The sequence below is a fragment of the Chlorocebus sabaeus genome, chromosome 18, assembly GCF_047675955.1.
Source record: "Chlorocebus sabaeus isolate Y175 chromosome 18, mChlSab1.0.hap1, whole genome shotgun sequence".
In the NCBI taxonomy this organism is placed as follows: Eukaryota; Metazoa; Chordata; class Mammalia; order Primates; family Cercopithecidae; genus Chlorocebus; species Chlorocebus sabaeus.
This window is the reverse complement of record NC_132921.1, coordinates 56,545,103-56,568,877: the sequence shown is the minus strand read 5'-3', so window position 1 is coordinate 56,568,877 and position 23,775 is coordinate 56,545,103. Positions and strand designations below refer to the sequence as shown.

General features: G+C 36.7%; 1 protein-coding gene and 1 non-coding gene across 4 annotated transcripts in view; one reads left to right on the top strand and one right to left on the bottom strand.

Moving 5' to 3' along the window:
* The window catches only part of TAF4B (TATA-box binding protein associated factor 4b), a 165,369-nt gene that overhangs the window by 130,001 nt on the left and 11,593 nt on the right, over positions 1 to 23,775 (top strand). The gene's annotated exons all lie outside the window — the stretch shown is intronic.
* LOC119618738 (U6 spliceosomal RNA) lies at positions 4,461 to 4,566 on the bottom strand. Its single transcript, XR_005235098.1, has one exon. It is a non-coding gene; the product is annotated as a U6 spliceosomal RNA (small nuclear RNA).

Here is a 23,775-nt window from a genome sequence, read left to right as displayed (position 1 = left end):
CCTGTAATCCCAGCACATTGGGAGGCTGAGGTCGGCAGATTGCTTGAGGTCAGGAGTTTGAGGCCAGCCTGTCCAACATGGTGAAACCGTGTCTGTACTAAAAACACAAAAATTAGCTGGACGTGGTGGCACGTGCCTGTAGTCCCAGCTACTTGAAGGGTTGAGGCAGGAGAATCACATGAACCTGGGAGCCAGAGGTTGCTGTGAGCTGAGATCACATCACTCCATTCCAGCCTGGGCGACAGAGTGAGACTCCATCTCAAAAAAAAAAAGTATGGAAAAACTAGTTCAGCACAGAACTTATCTTTCTGCTAGAAACAACTCTACTGAGTTGTTCTAGTACAGAAAAACTCAGTGCCCTTTGTTTTTGGTCCATTTGTATATGATGTGTATAAATATTTAAATTGGGGTGTGCTATTTCATCATTAAGTATATTCCTATAAATATGCCTTGTTAGCATACATTTTCTTTTGTGGCAAGAATAGTTATTTGTAACTTTTTTCCCTCCATATATTTATAATATTATAATTCCTTTGAGAGTGAATTATAGGCATGTGTAAGTTCCTGACTTACTTGTCTACTATAGTAACGTTATACAACACATTCTGTTAAATGTTTGCTTTGTGAGGAATCATCAGAGCACATGGGATAAGTACATGTGCTTTGAACTCAGAAAAATCTGGGTTTGCTTCTTGACTCTAAGCTTTGTAACCTTGGATGAGTTCTTTAAACCCCATACCTCACTTATCCCCACCTATAAAATGGGCATATTGCCTGTCTTAAGGATTGGTTTATGTGAAGTACTTAATTAGTGCCTGGCGTCAAGTAAGTGCTTAACGAATTGTCATATTTGTAATTGTAGTAATAATGCCATTATTTCAGCTTTTAATAGTATTTTATCAGTAGCATTAATGGCCCATAGTGAATTTGAAATGTTAATCATTAATCTCTTCTGAGCATCAATTCTTATTCTCATTTGAATTTGTCACAAATTTTAGAGAATACTTTCTAATTTATAGTAAACAGAGATTTTTAGGTGTTTTTATTTATTACGTGTTTTAATCTGAGAAAATCCATTGGTTAGGGAGAAAACTGAATGTGCTATTTGTGTTCAAAACAATGATAAAAACCATTATGTGATTTCTCTACAATAAAATGCAAAATTATTTAATTTTTAGTTTCAAAACAGATGTTTACTAACTTGGATATAAATATATTGAATTGTCTGTCACTTGGTGCTTCTTTAGTTTTGAGAACTCAGGCATGCCTATTTTCCCCTGTACTTCCTGGACTTTAAGCTGAGATACTGGTCAGACTTTTAAGTATAATCAGTCCTTAGTATCTGTGGGTTCTATCCACATCTATGTGTTCAACCAACTGCAGATCAAAATTATTCGGAGGAAAAAACACCACATAATAAAAAATAACACTACAACAATTAAAAACTATGCTAAGTTTAAAAATACAGTCTTACACTATTTATATAGCATTTATGTTGTATTATTTAGTATAAGTAATCCAGAAGTGATTTCAAGTTTACGGGAAGATGTGCGTAGGTTACCTGCAAATATTATGCCATTTTATATCAGGGACTTGAGCGTATTTGGTTTTTGGTACCTATATCTTGGTGCCAGTCCTCCAAGGATACCAAGGGATGACTATAATGTCAACTTGAATTGAAAATATATGTTTCTTTAATCAGCTGGTGACATTTTTAGTACAATTCTTATTTTGAAATTAGCTGACCACTAGTTTCCTTGTTGTTGATTTTTTATTCATGGTGTTTTAACTTTAAAGGCATTTTTCTTTTCAAAATGAGAGACAGGCTGTGTGCAGTGGCTCATGCCTTTAATCCCAGCATTTTGAGAGGCGGAGGAGGGTGGGTCACAAAACCCTGTCTCTACAAAAAAAAAAAAAAAAGAAAAAAAAAAAACAGTGCATGCTGGTGTGCGCCTGTAGTCCAGCTATTTGGGAGGTTTAGGAGGGAGGATAGCTTGGCCCAGAAGGTCAAGGCTGCAGGGAGCTGTGATCAGGCCACTGCACTCCAGCCTGGGTGACACAGCAAGACCCTGCCTAAGAAAAAAGTGAAAAAGGAGAGAGAGGAGAGAGCCCTATTGCATGCTCTTCCAACGTTTAGGTAAACTGCTGATTTGCATTAGTTACAATTGTTAAAAACCCTTTATTCACTTGCTTTATTTCTTCACAAATAACACAAAAATGATGTATAAACCATTTTTACTTTCAATATTCTGTACTCTGGAAACAAAGGCTTTACTTTTTGTTTGCTTCTTTCTTTATCAATGGGAACCTGAAATCTTAACATGTTTGAGTTAAATTCTTTAGAATCAGCATATAATCCCAGAGGGAAGTGGGAGTAGAATCTAGTTCTTCAGAGGGTAACTCTTTAGTTTTAATGCAGGTTTTTTCCTACTAAAAGGGAGCACTCTCAGTTGGGAAGACTGAATGGAATGATGGTAGTTTTTTAAAAAATGTAACATTTAAAAACATAGTGCTTTAGCATTTGAAGATTACCTTTATTGTTGCTAAGAGATTGGAGAAATTAGTTTTAGACCTTTGTCCTTGAGTATTTTTTGTTATGGTAAAGCAAAACTTTTCTCATTAAACATGATCTATTTGTATAATTTATGTATTAACCTAGCCTTTGTAAATTTACACTTGATATTCTCTGAAGTCTTGGTAAAACTGAATAGCATCTGCCACTATCTCCTCATGTTATCCTGACAAAAGAGCAGCAAGTATCAATTACAATTTTGAATAAGATATTTATACCATAAGCTTATTGGCTAGTGGGTCACAGGAAGGTGGAGAAATAGTTAAAATGTACTATTTGGGAATGCTTGAAATGTGTCCTTTTCTTTTACTTCTGTGGCTTGAAATTATATGTATGAGATTAGTTTTTAAATTAATGTAGGCCATACAGATATTGATACAGTAAAATAAAACCTACTTTAAGATTTAGGTATTTGTGTGTGTGTGTTATGTATGTGTATTACATCGGTGATGTGTTTGGGGTTCTTTGGAATTTTAAAACATTAATCACTTTACTTCCTGTGTTAATTAGAGATCCTTGGATTAGAAAGAATCTCTTTTCCCCCATTAGCTATACTTTCAAATATTTTGCATGCCTTATTAATGATCCAACATGAATAACAATGTTTATTTTTATTTATTTATTTTTTTTGAGACGGAATCTCGCTCTGTCGCCCAGGCTGGAGTGCAGTGGCGCAATCTCGCTCACTGCAAGCTCCACCTCCCAGGTTCACGCCATTCTCCTGCCTCAGCCTCCCAAGTAGCTGGGACTAAAGGCGCCTGCCACCACACCCAGCTAATTTTTTTTTCAAAGATAAGTTATACTTTAACCTTACATAATACCATGTCTAAAAAATTATACAAAATCAGTTTTTGGAGCTATGAAAGTATACTACATGAATCTGATTTTCAGCAGGCAGCAGAAGCTTCCTGCTTGTAACCAAAAAGTAAGTCTGGGAAGCTAGAAGGGAGTGTCTTGTAGAGGAAGGATGGTACTGGAGAGGGGTCTGTCCATGAACAGTAGGAACTCTGATGGTTGACATGTGTGTCATGGTAAGAGGAAAAAGCAGGAGGCAGAGTGAGACGGAGTCCATAGCTTTGTCATCTTCAGAGAACGTGGTAGTAGCAATTTGTGGACTTAATTATTTTCTACACTATTGTCTTTCCATGAATCACTTCAGTATGTAGTAAGATAGGGCTTCCAAAGCAGCCGACTTGTGGTGGTCTTCTCGAACTCAGTGCTGTACATAGTTCTTTGACTGTACCTGATAGCATGTTTTTGGTGTTTTATTTTTGAGATGGGGTCTTGCTTTATCACCCAGGCTGGAGAGCAGTGGTGCAATCTCAGCTCACTGCAACCTCCACCTCCCAGGCTCATGCCATCCTCCCACCTCAACCTCCTGAGTAACTGGAACCACAGGCACATGTCACCTCACCTGATGCCACTGCTGATTTGCATTAGTTACAATTGTTAAAAACCCTTTATTCACTTGCTTTATTTCTTCACAAATAACACAAAAATGATATATCATCATCATTTTTGATGATCATCAAAAAATTACAGAATTTTTTGTATTTTTAGTTGCGACCAAGTTTCACCATGTTACCCAGGCTGGTCTCAAATTCCTGAACTCAGGCGATCCGCTGCCTCGGCCTCCTAAAGTACTTGGATTACAGGTGTGAGCCACTGCGCCTGGCCTATTATTTTATTTTTATTTCTTAACTTCTTTATTTCCACTCATTTTATAAAGGAAGATTTATAGATTTATTAAAACCAGATCTCTTTGGATTGTAATATTTAGAGTAGATTTGAGGAATAACTTCCTGACAGTGTTTAAACTAGCATGAATTTACCTCAGTGTACAATCTCCAACATGTTTTCCAACACTGACATTTTATGAAATATATGTAAAAATGTGGAATGCTTCATGAATTTGCTTGTTATCTTGTGCAGGGGCCATGCTAATCTTCTCTGTATCATTCCAGTTTTAGTATATGTGCTGCCAAAGTGAGCACACCAGCATTCTTTAAGTTTCTCTAAAATGATGTGGAATCACCCTAGAAGAGTAATAAAAGAAGGTAGATTGCTCAATCAACAAATGTTTATTGATTTAAGGGGAAAGGAAGGGGGATCTCCTATGTCTGCCATGCTTTTAAGATAGTACTGCTTAAAGCAAGGGGTATAGATAGCTTTTTATTTGAGAGGAGGGAATGTTTAACTATTTTCACATTTAAAATGTCCAAGTGGTATAGAAGAGTATTTTTCCCTTGTAAGGAAACAATAGAATAATATTTAAAACAGCTTTTCCTTGGATATTCTTTCTGAAAATTTCCATGCATATATTAGGTTAAACCATATGAACTTGCCATTTTTTTAGGTGAACAGTTGTTAATTAAGTATTGGCAGTTTCAGATAGTTCAACCTAATACAATCCTTATATATATGTGCTTTTAAAATATATATGTAATAATCACAGTTTACCTTTATCACAATTAGAATGTATTATCTTCGTGAGTCCTCATAATTCCTCTGTAAGATCATACTATTGTTTTCCTCAAATGAAAAAATTGTGATATAGAGAGGATTAGTTGCTTACCCAAAGTTCTATAATTAGTAAGTAGAAGAACCCAAGTACATGTCCAAAGAAATGTGTGCTTTTAAATACTATAATGGGATCATCCTAAAAGCACTATTCTATAATTTGTGGGACAATGTGTCTTGGACATTAATAGGATTCTCCAGAAGGAGCATAACAGTGGGATATACATATATACATGTATGTACAGGGATATTAAAAATGAGAATTGGCTCACATGATTATGGAAGCTGAGAAGTCTCACACTATGCTGTCTACTATCTGGAGACCCAGGTAAGTTGTTGGTATAATTCTGTCTGAATGTGAAGTCCTGAGAAACAGGGGAGCCAGTGATGTGGTGTAACTCTCAGTCCAAGGTGGAAGGCCTGAGAATGGGGATGGGGAATTAACTGGAGGTGGGCCACTGGTGTAAATACTGGAATGAGAACCTGGAGCTCTGATGTCTGAAGGCAGAAGATGCATGTACGAGCTCTAGAAGAGAGAGCGAGTTTGCCCTTTCTTTACCTTTTCGTTCTATCCAGGTCCTCAACTGATTGGGTCATGCATGCTCACATTGGTAAGGGTGGTTCTTTATTCAGTCTACTAATTCAAATGCTAATATCTTCCCAAAACACTCTTATAGACACACAGAAACAACGTTTTACCAGCTATCTGGGTAACCCTTAGCCCAGTCAAGTTGGCACATAAAATTAACCATCATAGACATTTTCCCATACTGGTACATATCCACTGATAGACATTTAGAATATTTTCATTTGTTTATTATAAATAATGAGCATCCTGTTTTATCTTCATGTAATCATTTGTTTTACAGGATTGATTTCTAGAAGTGGAACTTCTAGGTCCATGGATATGCACAAAATTTAATAGACACTCATAATGCTTACCAAAAGCATTCCAAAAGTTTCCACTGCTGATTGAGTGCCTATTTCTCCAGTTTCTTGCTAGCGATAGATATGATCAATCATTTAAAAATGTTTGTCACTGCAATTTTTTATTTATTGCATCTCTACCATTCCTTTGTGCTCTCTTCAAAGGTCAAAGTTCTGTTTTTACATGGAAACATGGTGTAGAAGTGTTGAACAACCTCTAAAATACCCTATATGAGAAATATTTAGATTTTAGAACATTTATTTAAGTATTAAAATCATTTAGGGATTTTTTTTATAACTTAGAAATATGTACATTTTCAAATAGAGAACCAGGTTGAATTCTTATGGATATTTAAATGATCTTAAGTAGGTGTCATTTTCTTTACCATATTTGCTAGTTTTCATCATTTGAGGATACGGTTAGATTATAATTTGAAATACTAAGCCAGAAATTATTTTGGAAAACCCAAAGGCTTAAAACCTTTTGGGGACAAACAGTATTTCTTAAAGATAATTGTCTGTTTCTCGTTGTTGTTACAGGTTATTCTTCACTCTGAAAAGGTACATAAGTAATTTAACTAAAAGTCTATTCACATGAAAGGCCCAGCTTTAATTTGCATTTCCTTAAGGGGCACAGGTAGCAATCACTCTTTACCTCCGTTCCCTTCCACTGGGCTACAGGGGACCATAGTTTTCTGAAGGGTTCCTTATTTATTTATAGCTGACTTATTAGACGTTTAAACAGATTTATTATCATCTAACTCTTTTGATAAATACATAGATTCAGCAGAATTTAGAACGTGCTGTTATCTTAGACAAAGCAGTTCCTTGTATTTTAAGATTTTTTTTTTGTTTTTTACATTCTGTTTTATTCACACTTCATGAACAAATCTGCGTTGCTATTCATAAATGATCTAAACATAAATCTGAATTTTAGTTGAGTCTTTAAAATTTTCCAAAGACTTAAAAGTTGACTCTTTGTTGGCTATCTTTATGGACTTACTGTGAAATATGTTAAATTGCATATTATTGGCTTATTGTTTCTTCACAAGTCCCACATAAATGAGAGAGGCTGAAAACATATATTAACAAAAATAAAGAATAAAGGAGAAAAACGGCAGTAAGGGTGTTCAGTAGAATTTGAAAGTTGATTCAAACTAGTGACTAGAGGCATTCATTCTGAGAAAAATAACTAGCCTAAGAGAGGAGAGAGGAAACCTGAAATACTAAGAGTCAGGTGCATTACTTTTAAATAGCAACAGATTGGCAAGGATCACCTGATATTTGAGGAAAAACCTTTATGTGAAAGATAAAAGGGAGAATATGGAAGAAAAATAAGGCATGAAGCAGAAGGAAACTGAAAAAAGGGAAAAGAAAGGAAATGGAATATTTTGCAACCATTACACTAGACTAGAAGGCTAGTTGAAAGAAAAGCAGTTGGGGAAAATGAAATATCCTATTGGAAATGTAAGGTATAGTGAAAGAAATAAGCAATGATAGAAGAGTTAGAAGTTAAAACTCGGGACTGCTCCAAGAAAGTTGTTTGTTTTTAAGACAAAGATGGTGTGCCTGACTTGTATTGTGTTAAACTAGCTAAGCTGGAACTGTTTCCCAGATTTCTTCTTTCTTTTTTTCTTTTGCATTGTTAGCAAGGGCCATGAAGCATTTTGACTTTGAAAGGTAAATGTGAAACTGCAGACATATTCTTATGCTTAGAAGATCAGGGAGAGGACAACAGATGCTGTTGCAGCTCAAAGGCGTTGCTGCCATGGGCTGGCATAGGCATTGCCCAGCAGCTGGGCTCCTTAACTCCTCTTCTCTTTTGGCTCCTCTGAACCCTGGGCCAGACCTAGCACCAGATGCAGAGTTACAGCTGAACATGAACTGTTTAACTAGGTTAATAATTACACCTGGCCAAATCTCTGGTAATGCCATATTTTGTATCATTTCTAGTCTTCTCTGGTCAAATGCTAACTAATACAGGGCTTTGTACCATTGGTAGCTGCAGAGGACTAGCACCTTCAAAGATGGTTCTCTGGTCTAATCAGATCTAACAGCAATAATGATCCTGTCTCTAGTGACAGAAGGGACACTGGTGGTCCGTGGCATGCAGTGGGAAAACAGTTAATTATCACTTGTAGACAGTAGAAATTAAATGCCCTTGGAAGGCAAGGCTTTGGGAGAAGTAGTATTTATTACCACATAACATTTTAGTGACAATAATGATGAGATAGATTGGTTCCTTCAAAGTATACTGGAGAACTTAAGGAAGAAAAGGTCTGTAAATTCTGAGCTCAGAGTCCACATAAGGGAGTGAAATAATCTGTGATTGCCCTAAAAGAAATCCTTATCTCTTGTAGCCAAAGGCAGAGATTTCTGGACACCAAATCCAAAGTCTTTTCCTGCAGGTGGCTGAATTACAGTGCAAACTGAACTTCCAATCTTGTAAGATCTCTTGGGTTAAAAGTGTACAACATTGATTGGGAAAGAGTGGAAAATTGGGATGAGAGATATGAGCAGATTCCGATGAAACTGGGTACCTTTAACTCCTCAGTTCTAATTCTATTGAACCTCCCTTTCCAGTCCTTCTACCCCTGTCTGTCTGAAGGAGGTTAGTCTCCTGTAGCACCCGTATTGGCTTCCCTTAAGGAAGTTGCCTTAACATGGGACTACTGGTCTTCCTCAGGACCTATCCTCACCACCTCTCATTGCTTCTATACCTAGAATTAGCCTCAAGTTCCAGCAGCCCCCAGAGAATGAGGTACTAAGTGTCACCCATAATAAGACAGGATGCGATGCACACTGAGTGAAGCACGTGATTTTGCCTGCAGTTACCTGAGGGGATGGTGTGGGAATGGATCCTAAGGGTGTAGGTTCAGAGTAGAAGGAATATAAAGTTGGATCAGGCTGAAGTTATTGATATGGACTCACCAATAGAGATACTAGACAGAAGATATTAGATCAGAGAGAAGGCTAGGAGTGGCTTTAACAGTTAATTCAGTTGGTTGACTTAAAGCTAGATCGGAAGGTGGCCTGAAAGTGAAATTGAGATAGATGATAGAACTTTATTTATATATTATAAATATTTGTATCCAAAGGCTTGGGGAAATTGGGATGCTAGAGTGGATTTATCATGTAGGTCCTGATCACACATGTGGGTCCAGAGGATATTCATTTTATCAGAGCTATGAGAAATTAGGAATTCTCAAAAAAAGACCCAATTAAAATTCAGATTTATGTTTAGGTCATTATATGAATAAGTGAGGCAGATTTGTTCATGAAGCTTGAACAAAACAGGATGTTAAAAAAAAAACTTAAAATATAAGGAGCTGCTTTGTCTAAAGTAACAGCATGCTGTAAATTCTACTGAATCGACATCGTATTTATAAAAAGTGTTAGATGACAATAAATCTGTTTAAACATTTAACAAGTCAGCTATAATAAGTAAATAAGGAACTCTTCAAAAAACTGTGGTCCCCTGTAGCCTGGTGGAAGAGAATGGAAGTAAAGACCTGTGCCCCTAATTCTTATAGTTTCCTTATTTCTCTATTCATGAGGGGAGCCTCACCACCCTTGAGGAGCTCTGTTGGCTATTCGCTTTAAGTTAGTAATAACAGGGGAACTGCTGACCTCAAACCAGGCTCCTGGAATTCATTGGGAATGATAGGATCCCAGGTGGCAGTGGCAAGTAGTGTCATTTAATTGCTAAAGACAAGGTGAGTGTGGTTACTGTAATGGTCCACAAAGTCAGTGCAGTAATCAGAATAGTCTGAGCTGCAGAGATCTTTGATATTGGCTAGGTGATCATGGTATCCCTAGAATGGAAATAGATGGGCAATCTATTTAGTCTTCCTTGATTTGTATAAACATATAAGCTCTAGGTCTGGTAAACAGATATGTGACTTTGATGATCCCAATAAAGAATTATACACCCACAACCAGTCCCCAGATTTAAGCCAGTTTACAGACCCGAAGACCTTTGAATGAAGGAAAAGCCAGGTCCTCTTGAGGAAAGACCCTGCCTCACAGTGAGAAATTCTACTGTGAATTTCTTTCTAGCCTTTCCTCAGAGGGCCTGCCGCCATTTGCCAGAGTGATTGTGCACTGGGGAAGGGGAAATAATTAGACACTTTAGGGATTGGTAGACACTGGGGCTTAGTGTATAGGAAATCTAGGAGACCCAAAACATCATTGTTTTCCATTAGTTAGTGGAGTTTTGGCATAGGTCTACCTCACAATGGACCCTGAACCCACAGCATGGTTATTTCCACATTCCTGGAATGGGGAATTGGAATAGACATACTCAGCAACTAACAGAGTTCCCACACTGGTTTCCTGACCCATGGGAGTGAGAGAAAGTAAAATGGAAGCCACTAGAATGGTGTCTACCTACCAAAATAGTAAACTGTTTCCTGGAGGAGTTGCAGAGCTACCATAAAGGATTTGAAAAACTCAAGAGTGGTGATTCTTATTACATTCCCATTCCCCTTGCCTGTTTGTCTTCAGAGAATGACAGTGGATTACCATAAACCTAATCAAGGTGATTTCAATTGCAAGTATTTTTTCCAAATGTGCTTTTGTTGCTAGAGCAAATCTATACAAATCCTGACTTTTGGTATGCAGATATTGATCTGGCATACACTTCTTTTCTGTATACCTATTGGTAAAGACCATCAGAATCAGTTTACTTTTGACTGGCAAGGTTTGCATTACACTCTTAGTAACCTACCTCAAGGCTGTATTAAGCCTTATGACGTATTAAGTCTTATGCAAAGGACCTGGATAGCCTCTTCCTTCCACATATTTTGCCTATCCGTTATATTAGTACCATACTGATTGAACTGGTGATCAAAAAGTAACAACACCTCTTGACAGTTTAGTAAGGTGTGTACATACCAGAGGGTGAGCAATGAGTCCCACAGAAATGTAGGGGCCTACTATCTTGGTGAACTTTCTAGGGCTTCAGTAGTTTGGAGCTTGTTGAGAAACCCTTTCCAAGGAAAGACAACTTGTGTCAGCCCGTCTCCCTTCACAAAGAGAGAGACACGTTTGGATTTTAAAGGCAACATGCACCTCATTTAATCTGAAATGGGGATTGACCCCCTTTCCATGAGCCTTGCTCCACCTTGTTGTCCTGGTCAGGAGCTCCAAAGCTTCCCCTCTTCTCTTACACTTAATGTGTGGAATCTGTCCTCCCACTTTCTCTTAGTGTTTTATCTCCAGTGGGCTTTTCACTGTCAGCTCTTCCCAGGTCCCCTTCCTGTTATTGTCACTCATATCTTTTGATTCCTCAGACTGGTGATTTCTCTTAGCTCCTGCCTTCCTCTTTAATGTGAATTTTTAAATTTAAAATGTTTATATTAATCAAAATCAATGTATGTATATTGTAGAAAATATAAAAAGAAATTAAAGGTTATCTAAAAAAAAATGTATTGCCAATTGCTTTCCTCTTAAAGTGAACTAGTTTACATTCCTACCAGTGTTGTATGAAAGTGTTTATTAGCATCTCAATACTGGATATTATTATTTTAAAAAATAATCCATGATGGCATTTGTCATCTCTCAGTCTTTTGAATTGAATTGGTAATCTTTCCATCCTTTAGGAGTCGTAATATACTTGTTGAGATGGCATTCGTATTCATTCATTCATTCATTCATTCATTTATTCATTCCTCCCTCCCTCCCTTTGTTCAACTAGCATTACTAAGTGCAATGGCTAGGTCTCAGCTTCCTTGGAATTTAGTAGTCCAAACAGTTAGCTTTCTTTATCATAGCAGTGCTCGATTTATGCCACTATGGCCTTTTCCACCTTAACACAAAGCGTGATTAGAAATGTATGAGGGCAGTCCATAATGCACCTTGTTAGCATGGTGGCCATGATAGCCAGCCATAGATACTTGTTGTTAAACTGAAAATTGTCAGTTTATTATTAGCAAAATATTGAGCTCACAGAATTTAAGATTCCCATGTCTTCCTCAAGTATTTTTAGTGTTGCATTCCACTGTCCTATTAAGTATTCCAGTTACTATTCTTCCCAGGGCAAATTGTGTGTTGATGGTGTTTTATATGTAATATTTGAGGCTTTACATGGTATTTTTTCTTCAAATCACTTTAATTATAGTTAGCCTAATCATGAGCTTATGCTAAGAAAGTTTTTTTTTTTTAAAGACTGTCCAGCTTTAAGATAATTTTTATGAGTTTTTGAAACACTCCGTCTGCCTGCTTCTTCTGTAATTTAGAGTACCGTTACTCTCCTTACGTTGTAGTGTTCTCACAGGTCCAGTTATATTGTTATTATTCCATAATGTTGTACCTGTCTCTTTCTGCCTTTATGTAGCTCTTTGGTTTACACTTCAGTGACTATGAGAAGCATGAATTGCCTGTTATATAGGATTGCCTATAATAAGTATCAGTCAGGTCCTAGAGGGTTTTCCAAAGTGATCGATGAGTGCTGATTAACAACAAACCGATGTTTATGGGAGAAGTGGTTGGTAACTCTATTACCTTTCCGTAGTTTAAATGATGGTTAATTTCTCTGTGAAATTTGTCCCAGTTAGATGTTCAGATTTTCAATGAACGTTACCCACAATACTGAGTTTACATGAAAAACAATGAATTGTTTAAGTATACCTTATAATAATATTTAGTGTACCCTATTTAGCTTCTGTTTACATATGCATTTTTCTCAAGAATTCCATGGAATATTGAAGGAAAAGTAAACATAGGTTGATTTTGAAGTGTTTATTTGAACGTGTTTTGGCTTGTCAGGTATGTGCCAACTTCTTTTTTCATCGAGATATAATTTATGTACAATAAATTCACTTTTGTAAAGTGCCCAATCCAGCTCTTTTTAGTATATTCAGAAGACTGCATAATCATCCCCACTATTTAATCCCAGAACATTTTCATTACCCTGCAAAGAAATGGCTTGTTTCTTTAGCCATTAGCAGTCATCCTGTCAGTTCCTGACAACCACTAATCTACTTTTCTGTCTGTAAGGATTCACCTATTGTAGGCATTCATATAAACGGAATCATATAACATGTGGCCTTTTGTATCTGGCTTCTTTCACTTAGCATAATGTTTTCATGGTCTGCCTGTATTGTAGCATGTATCAATACTTCATTCTTGTTTTTGATTGAATAATATTCCATTGTATGAATATACATTTTGTTTATCCATTCATCAGCTGATGGACATTGGGTTGTTTATACTTTTTGCTATTATGAGTAATGCTGCTATGTACATTCATATACAACTTCTTAGGTGGTCATATATTTTCATTTATCTTGGGTATATCCCTAAGAGTAGAACGTCTGGGTCATATGGTGACTATGTTTGATGTTTTTGGGAACTGCCAAACTGCTTTCCATAGCAACTACATGATTTGACTTTTTCATCCACAATGCACAAGGGTTCTACTTTCTCCACATCCTTGCCAACACTTGTTATTGTCTTTTTAAAATGTTTATTATTGTCATTCTAATGTGTGTAGAAGTAGTATCTCATTGTGGTTTTGCTTTGCATTTTCCTGAAGACTAATGATGTTGAGCATCTTTTCATGTGCTTTAGACTGTTTGTACATCGACTTTCTAAAAATAAGTTCAATTTATCATTTTTTTCTTTGGTTACTTGTATTTAGTTGTCATATCCATAAACACCATTATTTAATCCAGTGTCACAATAATTTACATCTATATTTTCTTCTAGGAGTTTTATAGTTTTAGTTCTTACATTTACGTATTTGATCCACTTTGAGTTAATATTTGTATATGGCATGAGGAGGGGGCCCAAATTCATTCTTTTGTGTGTGGCTCTCCAGCTGTCCAGGCATCATTTTTTGAAAACATTATTCTTTCCCCATTGCATGATCTCAACAGCCTTGTCAAAACTCAGTTGATAGTAGATATGTAGAATTATTTCTAGGCTCTCAATTCTATTTGATCCATCTATGTATCTGTCCTTACACCAGTACCACACTGTCTTGATTACTATAACTTTGTAGTTAATTTTGAAATTGGGAAGTGTGAGTCTGTTTGTTTTCAAGATCATTTTGACTATTATGGGTCCTTTATATTTTCATGTGTATTTTAGGATCAGCTTGTTAGTTTCAACCAGAAAAAAAGGTAGACAGTATTTTGATATGAATTGCATTGAATATATATAGACAAATTTGGGTAGTATTGCCAACTCAGCAATATTAAATAGTCTTTTCATTGATATTCTTCAGTTTCTTTTGACAGTGTTTATAGTTTTCAGTGAACAAGTCTTGTACCACTAGTTAAAATTTTTTTCCTAAATATTTTATTCTTTTTGATGCTGTTGTACATAGCATTGGTTTCTTAATTTTATTTTTGGATTGTGCATTGTCAGTGTATAGAACTACTATGTAGTTTTGTACATTGATTTTTTTTTTATCCTGCAGCCTTGCTGAATTCATTTATTAGTTCTAATAATTTTTTGTGAGTTTCTTGGGATTTTCTATATACAAGATCATGACATATGCAAATAGTGGTAGTTGTATTTCTTTCACTTCTGGATGCCTTGTTATTTCATTTTCTTGCCTAATTGTCTTGGCTAGAACCTCCAGTACTAGTTGAATAGAAATGATGGAGCAGACATCCTTTTTTATTTCAGAATTTAGGGGAAAAGAGTTCAGTCTTTGACCAGTAAGTGTGATGTTAGCTGTGGGTTTCTCACAGATGCTTTTTTTTTTTTTTTAAGGTTGAGGAAGTTCGCCTTCTATATTTATGATTTGTTTAGTCTTTTTATCATGAAAGAATGTTAAGTTTTTTCAAATGCTTTTTCTGCCTCTTTTGAGATGATTGTGCTTTTTTTTCTTTATCTGTAGAAGGTGTATTACATTGATTTATTTTTGTGTATTGAACGCACCTTGTATTCCTGGGATAAATCCCACTTGGTTATTGGTGTATAGCACTTTTTATATGCTATTAGTTTCTGCTTGCTAGTATTTCATTGAAGAGTTTTGCATCCATATTCATAAGGAATAATAGTCTGCAGTGGTTTTTTCATGATGTCTTTAGCTTGTTTAGGTATCAGGGTAATACCATCCTTGGAGAATGGATTAGAAAGTGTTCCCTCCTCTCCTTTTTTGTAGAAGAGTTTGTGAAGTATTGGTGTTAATTCTTCTTTAAATGTTTGATAGATTTCAATAGTGAAGCCATCTGGCTCTGTGCTCTTCTTTGGGAAAACTTTATTAATTACGAATTCAATCTCTCCTTCTAGAATCATGTGCCAATTTAATTCATCTTCTGCTTCTTACCACTAGGCATGTATGTGGTCTTGTATCCATTTTTATTATTTGTTCTTCTCCTCAGTGTTCCTTCTTAATTCTGCATGTATGAGTAGATGCTAGAAGCCTAACAAACCTTGTCATTAAATGGTTATGTTGTGTTTTTATTGCAACAAGTTTAAATATTAAAACCATCTGCTGGCTTTAACTTTGTGTTATTCAAGGAGATTTAGTTGTTGGCTACTACTCTTCTGGCACAAACAACACCATGGGAATACCCAGGTGTTTGGTTGTTGTTTTGTTGTTTTAACCCAGTGTTATACGTAAATGGGCCATTCACAGGGTCTGTTCATGACAAGTCATCTTCTAGATTTATTACTCCTCTCAGTAGTTTGCTAATGTTATTTCTTGTGTGTTATAGTTTGTTGCTGTTGACAGTACTTTCAGTGATTGTATTTGGCTTCCCTCATTAGGGATTTCAACAAAATCAGTTATTCTTCATCGTCCCAAACTGGTATTACATATAGCAAACAAAAGCATGTACATTTGTCCTTGGTAATTGTTAGTTAAATTGTTAGTTTAGGAAATAAAATGGCAGGGTAGGTTGTCTAGTAATTAGATTTTTTAAAAAATGCTGCTTATATGTGTTTTTGACCATTAGCTTATAGACTGTTCTCAACTGTACTCCTATGGGGTGTTTGGAAATGTGTGAAGTGGTGGTGTTTTGACACAGTGATTCAGTGAAGGGTGGGGTGGGTTATGTGCTACTGGCATTTTGTGGCTTGGGGCCAGTGATACTAAACATTGCACAGCGTGAGAGGGCAAATTCATTTAATTTAGCTTACCCAGAATTCTAATAATATCCCCATTAAGAAACACTGATACATTAATTTCTCAAGCATTTCAGTAATATTTATAATATTGAGTTACCATGCTCTAGGATCTTATAGTATCTTTCAGGTAACTTTTAAAATTTACAAACATCTTTTCACATAAGTGTTGGAGTAAACATTTCTTTGTCTATTTTCTCTGTAGCTATTATAATGTTTGTGATGTAGAATTCCAGCTTGACAAACTTCTCATATGTCTATACCAAAGTATACCAGATCATAGGAAAGAGTAACCATGTTCCTTTGGGGAAGTCTTCAGGAAGGGTTGACTTTGACATCTCAATTTTAAGTTATAAATTTAAATTAACTTTGCGTTTGCTTTTCAGATTGAGGTATAATTTATATACAATAGACTGTATTGATTTTAATTGTAACCACTATCCCAGATCAAGATATAAAACATCTGTATGATCCCCAGAAAGTTCTATTATGCCTTTTACCACCTCCAACCCCCTCTGTAATTACTGATCTAATTTCTGTTACCATGGCTTAATCTTTCCTGTTTCAGAACTTTGTAGAATTCGAAACCATACGATAATGTAGTCTTGTTTCTGAATTATTTCACTCATAATGTTTTTGAGATTGATTCACATTATACATATCAGTAGTACATGCTTTTTAGTGCTGAGTTGTTGTCTTCTGTTGTATAAATGCTCCATAATTTGTTTATTCAGTGTTACTGGGCTTTTTCAATATTTGGCTGGATGGATAAAGCTGCTTTATCCATATAAAGCTGCATTCTTGTAAAAGTCATTTTGTGGCCTATGTTTTCATTCCTCTTTGATAAATACTTAGGGGTACTACTGTTGGATCATAGGATAGGTATATATTTAATCTTAAGAGACTCTAAACTGTTTTTCAGATGGTTGTACCATTTCACACTCCCTTTAGCAATGTACTTTTATTTTTATAATGGTGCCTTTTGGAGGAGCAGAAGGTTTTAATTTTGACAAAGTCCAATTTATCATCATTTTCTTTTATAATTAGTACTTGCTGTATCCTAAAAAATTCTTTGTGTACCCCATGTTATGAAGATTTACCCTGTGTTTTCCTGGAAGCTTTATAACTTTAACTTTTATGTTATAGGTCTTTGATCTATGTTGATTTAATATTTGTGTCTGGTGTGAAGTCGAGGGTTGAAGTTTATTTTTTCACATACAGGTATCCTGTTACTCTACCCCATTTATTAAAAAAGGCTTTCCCCATTGCATCACCTTATAGCTTGTGTTGAAAACCAATTAACTATGTATGTGGACATATCTATACACATACACTATTCTGTTTGTTTTTCTCTATTTATGCCATACTACAATCTCTCTTGTAACAGTTTAGAAATCAGATAGTGTGAGTGCTGCAGCTCTGTCCTTTTTTAAAACAAGGTTATTTGGGGCTATTCTGTGTCCTTAGTATCTTCATATGAATTTTTAGAATCATTTTGTCATTCTTACAAAAATGTCTAGGTATTCTTTATTAGGATGGCATTGAATCCATAGATCAATTTGCAGAGAATTTACATCTCAACAATATTGAGGCTTCTAATATTGTTCCATTTAATTCTGTCACCTTTATCTGCAGTGTTTTAGTTTTCCATGTACAAGTCTTTGACATCTTTTATCCATTTATACATAGGTATAATTTTTTTATGCTATTGTATTTTCAAAATTGTATACTTTCCAATTGTTTGTTGCTAACATATCAAAGTAAAGTTGATATTGACATAGATCTTGTATCCTCCATTCTACTAAATTCAGTTAATTGTTCTAGAGATTTTTTGGAATAAATGTCTTAAGATTTGCTAAGCAAATCATGCTGTCCACAAGTAAAACTAAGAGTACGTCTTCCTTTCCAATCTTTATGCTTTTTATTTTCTTTTCTTGCCTTAGAGCACTGGCTGACATCCCCATTACTATGTTTAATAGAAGTGGTGAGAGTAGACATCCTTTCCTTATTCCTGATCTTAGAGGGAAAGCATCCAGTATCACTGTCAATATGATATTAGCTATAGGTTTTACATAGAGGAAATTTCTTTTCTTCCTGGCTGACTGAAAGCTTTTACTATAGTGGGTATTGAATATTGTCAAGGCTCATACAAATTTATTTGATTATTTAATTTTCATATGAGTTTTCTCTTATTCTCTCAATTTGGTTTTAAATTAAATTTAAATTATCTTAATTTGGTTTTCTCTTTCTTTCAATTTATTCTCTTACGCTGATATCTTAATTTTAACTAACTTTTTTTTTTTTGAGATGGAGTTTCACTCTTGTTGCCCAGGCTGGAGTGCAGTGGTGCAATCTCAGCTCACTGCAGCTGCCGCCTCACGGGTTCAAGCAATTCTCATGCTTTAGCCTCTTGAGTAGCTGGGATTACAGGTATGCACTACCACACCCAGCTAATTTTTGTATTTTTAGTAGAGACGGGATTTCACCATGTTGGCCAGGCTGGTCTTGAACTTCTGACCTCAGGTGATCCACCCACTTCAGCCTCCCAAAGTGCTGGAATTACAGGCCTGAGTCACTGTACCCAGATAATTTTAACTAACCTTTTAATCCTGGGATAAATCCCACTTGGTCATAATACACAATTGATTTTACATGTTACTAGATTCAATTTGTTATTCATTTAGTCTGTTGAGGATTTTTGCATCTATGTTCATGAATAATACTGATCTGTAATTTTCTTTTGTCGTAATGTCCTTGTTAGCTTGCTTTGAATTGTGCTCATGTAATGTGCTGGGAAGTATCCCTTCTTCCTGCCATTTTTGTTTGAAAAAGTTTGTGTAGAAATGGAGTTACTTTCTCTTTAAATGTGTGATAGAATTTATCAGTGAAGCCATCTGGACCAGGAATTTTCTAGGCTGGGAAAACTCAGTGTTGAATTTTCTTTCTTTTGGTATTAGCTTTTGAAAATTGTGTTTTTCAGATAATTTTTACACTCATCTAAGTTGCTGGAATTGTTTACATGAAATGATTAACCATGTCTCCTTTTAATGTCTATAGTGATGTTATCCTTTCTTTCATTTCTGATATTGATAATTTGTGTTTTTTCCCTTTTTCCTAATCAGTCTAGATAAGGGTTTACAAATTGTATTAATCCTTTCCAAATACTAACTTACAGCTTTCATTTTTTCAAAAAATTTGTCTGTTTTCTATTGTATTGATTTCTACTCCTATTATTTCTATTATTTTCCTTTCTTCTATTTATATTGAGTTCTTTTTCCAGCCTCTTAAGGTGGAAGCCTGTAATTGACCTTACACATTTCTACGTTTAAAGCTATACAATTCCGTTAGTTTTCTACTTTAGCCTTACCCCTACAGATTTAGATATGTTGTGTTTTTATTATCAACTTTGAAAATATTCCCTTACTTCCATCCTGGTTTCTTTTTTGACCTACAGATTATTTCAAAGTGTAGTGTTTAATTTCCAAATGTTTGGTGTTTTCATTGTGGTCAGAGAACATAGCCTGATTTTAGTCCTTTACGTTTACTAAGAGCTTGCATGGTTTATCTTGATGAATACTGAATGTCTTTCTCGTGAATTGCCTCCTTTAGTCCTTGCAAATTGATCTTCCTTTCTAGTAATATTCCTTGTCTTGAAGTCTGCTTTGTTTTTTTAAAGTTTTATTTTAGTGCTTTGCTTGATACTGTTATAGCCATGTCAGCTTTCTCACCCTTAGTATTTACATAGTTTATCTTTTCTCCTTTGGTTTACTTCCACCTTATCTGTGTCTTTATTTAAAGCAGGTCTCCTATAAATAACATATAATTGAGTTTTGATTTTTTTACCAGAATGAAAATTCATTTGGAGTGTTTGGTTCAATGTTTAATGTAAATACTGCTGTGATTGGATTTAAGTCCATTGTCTTGCTATTCGTTTTTAAATTTCCCAGTTTTTTTCTCCTTTTCTGCCATCTTTTGAGTTAATCAAGCAGTATTTTAGTATTCTGTGCTAAATACTGTTTAGTTGTCTGTTTCCTTTTTAGTTAATAGTCTTATTTATATACTTACTTATTTCTTGAGACAGAGTCTTGCTCTGTTGCCCAGGCTGGAGTGCAGTGGCACAATCATTGCTCATTATAGCCTCAACCTCCCAGGTTCAAGCGATCCTCCCATCTCAGCCTCTGGAGTAACTGGGACCACAGGTGCACGCCACCACACCTGGCTGATTTTAGTATTTTTAGTAGAGGTGGGGTTTCACCATGTTGCCTAGGCTGGTCTTGAGCTCCTGGGCTCAAGTGAGCTGCCTGCCTCAGCCTCCCAAAGTGCTGGGGTAACAGGCGTGAGCCACTGTGTCCAGCCCTTTTATTTTGTTTAATGGTTGCTGTGACTCTGTTCAAAGGTACAATGTGCACCCTTAACTGACTACACTCGGCTTTGAAGTAATACCACTTCACACAGAATGGAAGGGTCTTTTGAAACCAAGTAATTTGACTGGGCGCGGTGGCTCATGCCTGTAATCCCAGCACTTTGCGAGTCCAAGGCAGGCAGATCACCTGAGATCGGGAGTTGGAGACCAGCCTGACCAACATGGAGAAACCCTGTCTCTACTAAAAGTACAAAATTAGCTGGGCGTGGTCACACATGCCTGTGGGTCCCAGCTACTTGGGAGACTGAGGCAGGAGAATCACTTGAACCTGGGAGGCAGAGGTTGCAGTGAGCTGAGATCGCACCATTGCACTCCAGCCTGGGCAACAAGAGCGAAACTCTGCCTCTAAATAAATAAATAAATAAATACAAAACAAAACCAAGTAGTTAATTATACACACCCTCCATCCTTTGTGCTATTGTTGTCACCTACTTTACTGCTATGTATGTTCTAACCTTTCTGCTATGTTATTATTAATGGTCATATATCTTTTAAATAATTTATGAAAAGAAAATTTTTTTTATATTTCCAATTTCTAATGCTTTTTTTGTATAAATTCATATTTTATTCTAGAGTCATTTTTCTATCAGCCTATATGCAACTCACCAACTCTAGAATTACTAGAGTTTTAAACAAAACTATTATTAATACATTTAAAGATATTGATAAATTCAACTTTTGTTTTGAGGCACAGCAACCCTTATTATATTGTAGCTTTTATTTATATTCACAGTTCTCCAAAGAAAAATCAAAGCTAGTTCTTAAAAAATGTTACCTAGCAGTCTTTTGCAGAAATTTTAAGAAAATAATAGGTAAAACTTATCTCCGGACATAGTTTATGTGAGTTTTCAGAGGGCTTTGCAAGTGTCTTAATAAAAGTTTAAAGAAAATAACCAGTGGCACCAAGATGGCCGAATAGGAAAAGCTCCAGCCTCCAGCTCCCAGCGTGAGCAACACAGAAGATGGGTGATTTTTGCATTTCCAACTGAGGTACTGGGTTCATCTCACTGGGGCATGTTGGACAGTGGGTGCAGCCCAATGAGCAAGAGCCAAAGCAGGGTGAGGCATTGCCTCACCCAGGAAGTGCAAGGGGGAAGGGAATTCCCTTTCCTAGTCAAGGGAAACTGTGACACACAACACCTGGAAAATCGGGTCACTCCCACCCTAATGCTGCGCTTTACCAAGGGTCTTAGCAAACGGCACACCAGGAGATTATATCCCGCGCCCGGCTCGGAGGGTCCCACGCCCATGGATCCTCCCTCATTGCTAGCACAGCAGTCTGAGATTTAACTGCAAGGCGGCAACGAGGCTGGGGGAGGGCCGCCTGCCGTTACTGAGGCTTAGTAGGTAAACAAAGCAGCCGGGAAGCTCAAACTGGTTGGAGCCCACCACAGCTCAAGGAGGCCTACCTGCCTCTGTAGACTCCACCTCTGGGGACAGGGCATAACCAAACAAAAGGCAGCAGAAACCTCTGCAGATGTAAATGTCCCTGTCTGACAGCTTTGAAGAGAGTAGTGATTCTCCCAGAATGGAGTTTGAGATCTGAGAACGGACAGACTGCCTGCTCAAGTGTGTCCCTGACCCCTGAGTAGCCTAACTGGGAGACATCCCCGACCAGGGGCAGACTGACACCTCATACCTCACACGACCAGGTACACCTCTGAGATGAAACTTCCAGAGGAACGATCAGACAGCAACATTTGCTGTTCAGTAATATTCACTCTTGTGCAGCCTCCGCTGCTGATACCCAGTCAAACAGGGTCTGGAGTGGACCTTGAGCAAACTCCAACAGACCTGCAGCTGAGGGTCCTGACTGTTAGAAGGAAAACTAACAAACAGAAAGGACATCCACACCAAAACCCCATCAGTACGTCACCATCATCAAAGACCAAAGGTAGATAAAACCACAAAGATGGGGAAAAAGCAGTGCAGAAAAGCTGAAAATTCTAAAAATCAGAATGTCTCTCCCCTTCCAAAGGAACGTAGCTCCTTGCCAGCAACGGAACAAAGCTGGACAGAGAATGACTTTGACGAGTTGAGAGAAGAAGGCTTCAGACGATCAAAATTCTCTGAGCTAAAGGAGGAAGTATGAACCCTGCGCAAAGAAATTACAACCTTGAAAAAAGATTTGACAAATGGCTAACTAGAATAACCAATGTAGAAAAGTCCTTAAATGACCTGATAGAGATGAAAACCATGACATGAGAACTACATGACAAATGCATAATGTTCAGTAACCGACTCGATCAACTGGAAGAAAGGGTATCAATGATTAAAGATCAAATGAATGAAATGAAGCAAGAAGAGAAGTTTAGAGAAAAAAGAGTAAAAAGAAATGAACAAAGCCTCCAAGAAATATGGGACTATGTGAAAAGACCAAATCTACATCTGATTCGTGTACCTGAAAGTGATGGGGAGAATGGAACCAAGTTGGAAAACACTCTGCAGGATATTATCCAAGGAACTTCCCCAACCTAGAAAGGCAGGCCAACATTCAAATTCAGGAAATACAGAGAACGCCACAAAGATACTCCTCAAGAAGAATAACTCCAAGACACATAATTTTCAGATTCACCAAAGTTGAAATGAAGGAAAAAATGTTAAGGGTAGCCAGAGAGAAAGGTGGGGTTACCCACAAAGGTAAGCCCATGAGACTAACAGTGGATCTCTCGGCAGAAACTCTACAAGCCAGAAGAGAGTGGGGGCCAATATTCGACATTCTTAAAGAAAATAATTTTCAACCCAGAATTTCATATCCAGCTAAACTAAGCTTCCTAAGTGAAGGACAAATAAAATCCTTTACAGACAAGCAAATGCTGAGAGATTTTGTCACCACCAGGCCTGCCCTACGAGAGTTCCTGAAGGAAGCACTAAATGTGGAAAGGAAAAACCGGTACCAGCCACTGCAAAAACTTCCCAAAATGTAAAGACCATCGATGCTAGGAAGAAACTGCATCAACTAATGAGCAAAATAACCAGCTGATATCATAATGACAGGATCAAGTTCACACATAACAGTATTAACCTTAAATGTAAATGGGCTAAATGCTCCAGTGAAAAGACAGAGACTGGCAAATTGGATAAAGAGTCAAGACCCATCAGTTTGCTGTATTCAGGAGACCCATCTCACATGCAGAAACACACATAGGCTCAAAATAAAGGGATGGAGGAAGATCTACCAAGCAAATGGAAAGCAAAGGCAGGGGTTGCAATCCTAGTCTCTGATAAAACAGGCTTTAAACCAAAAAAG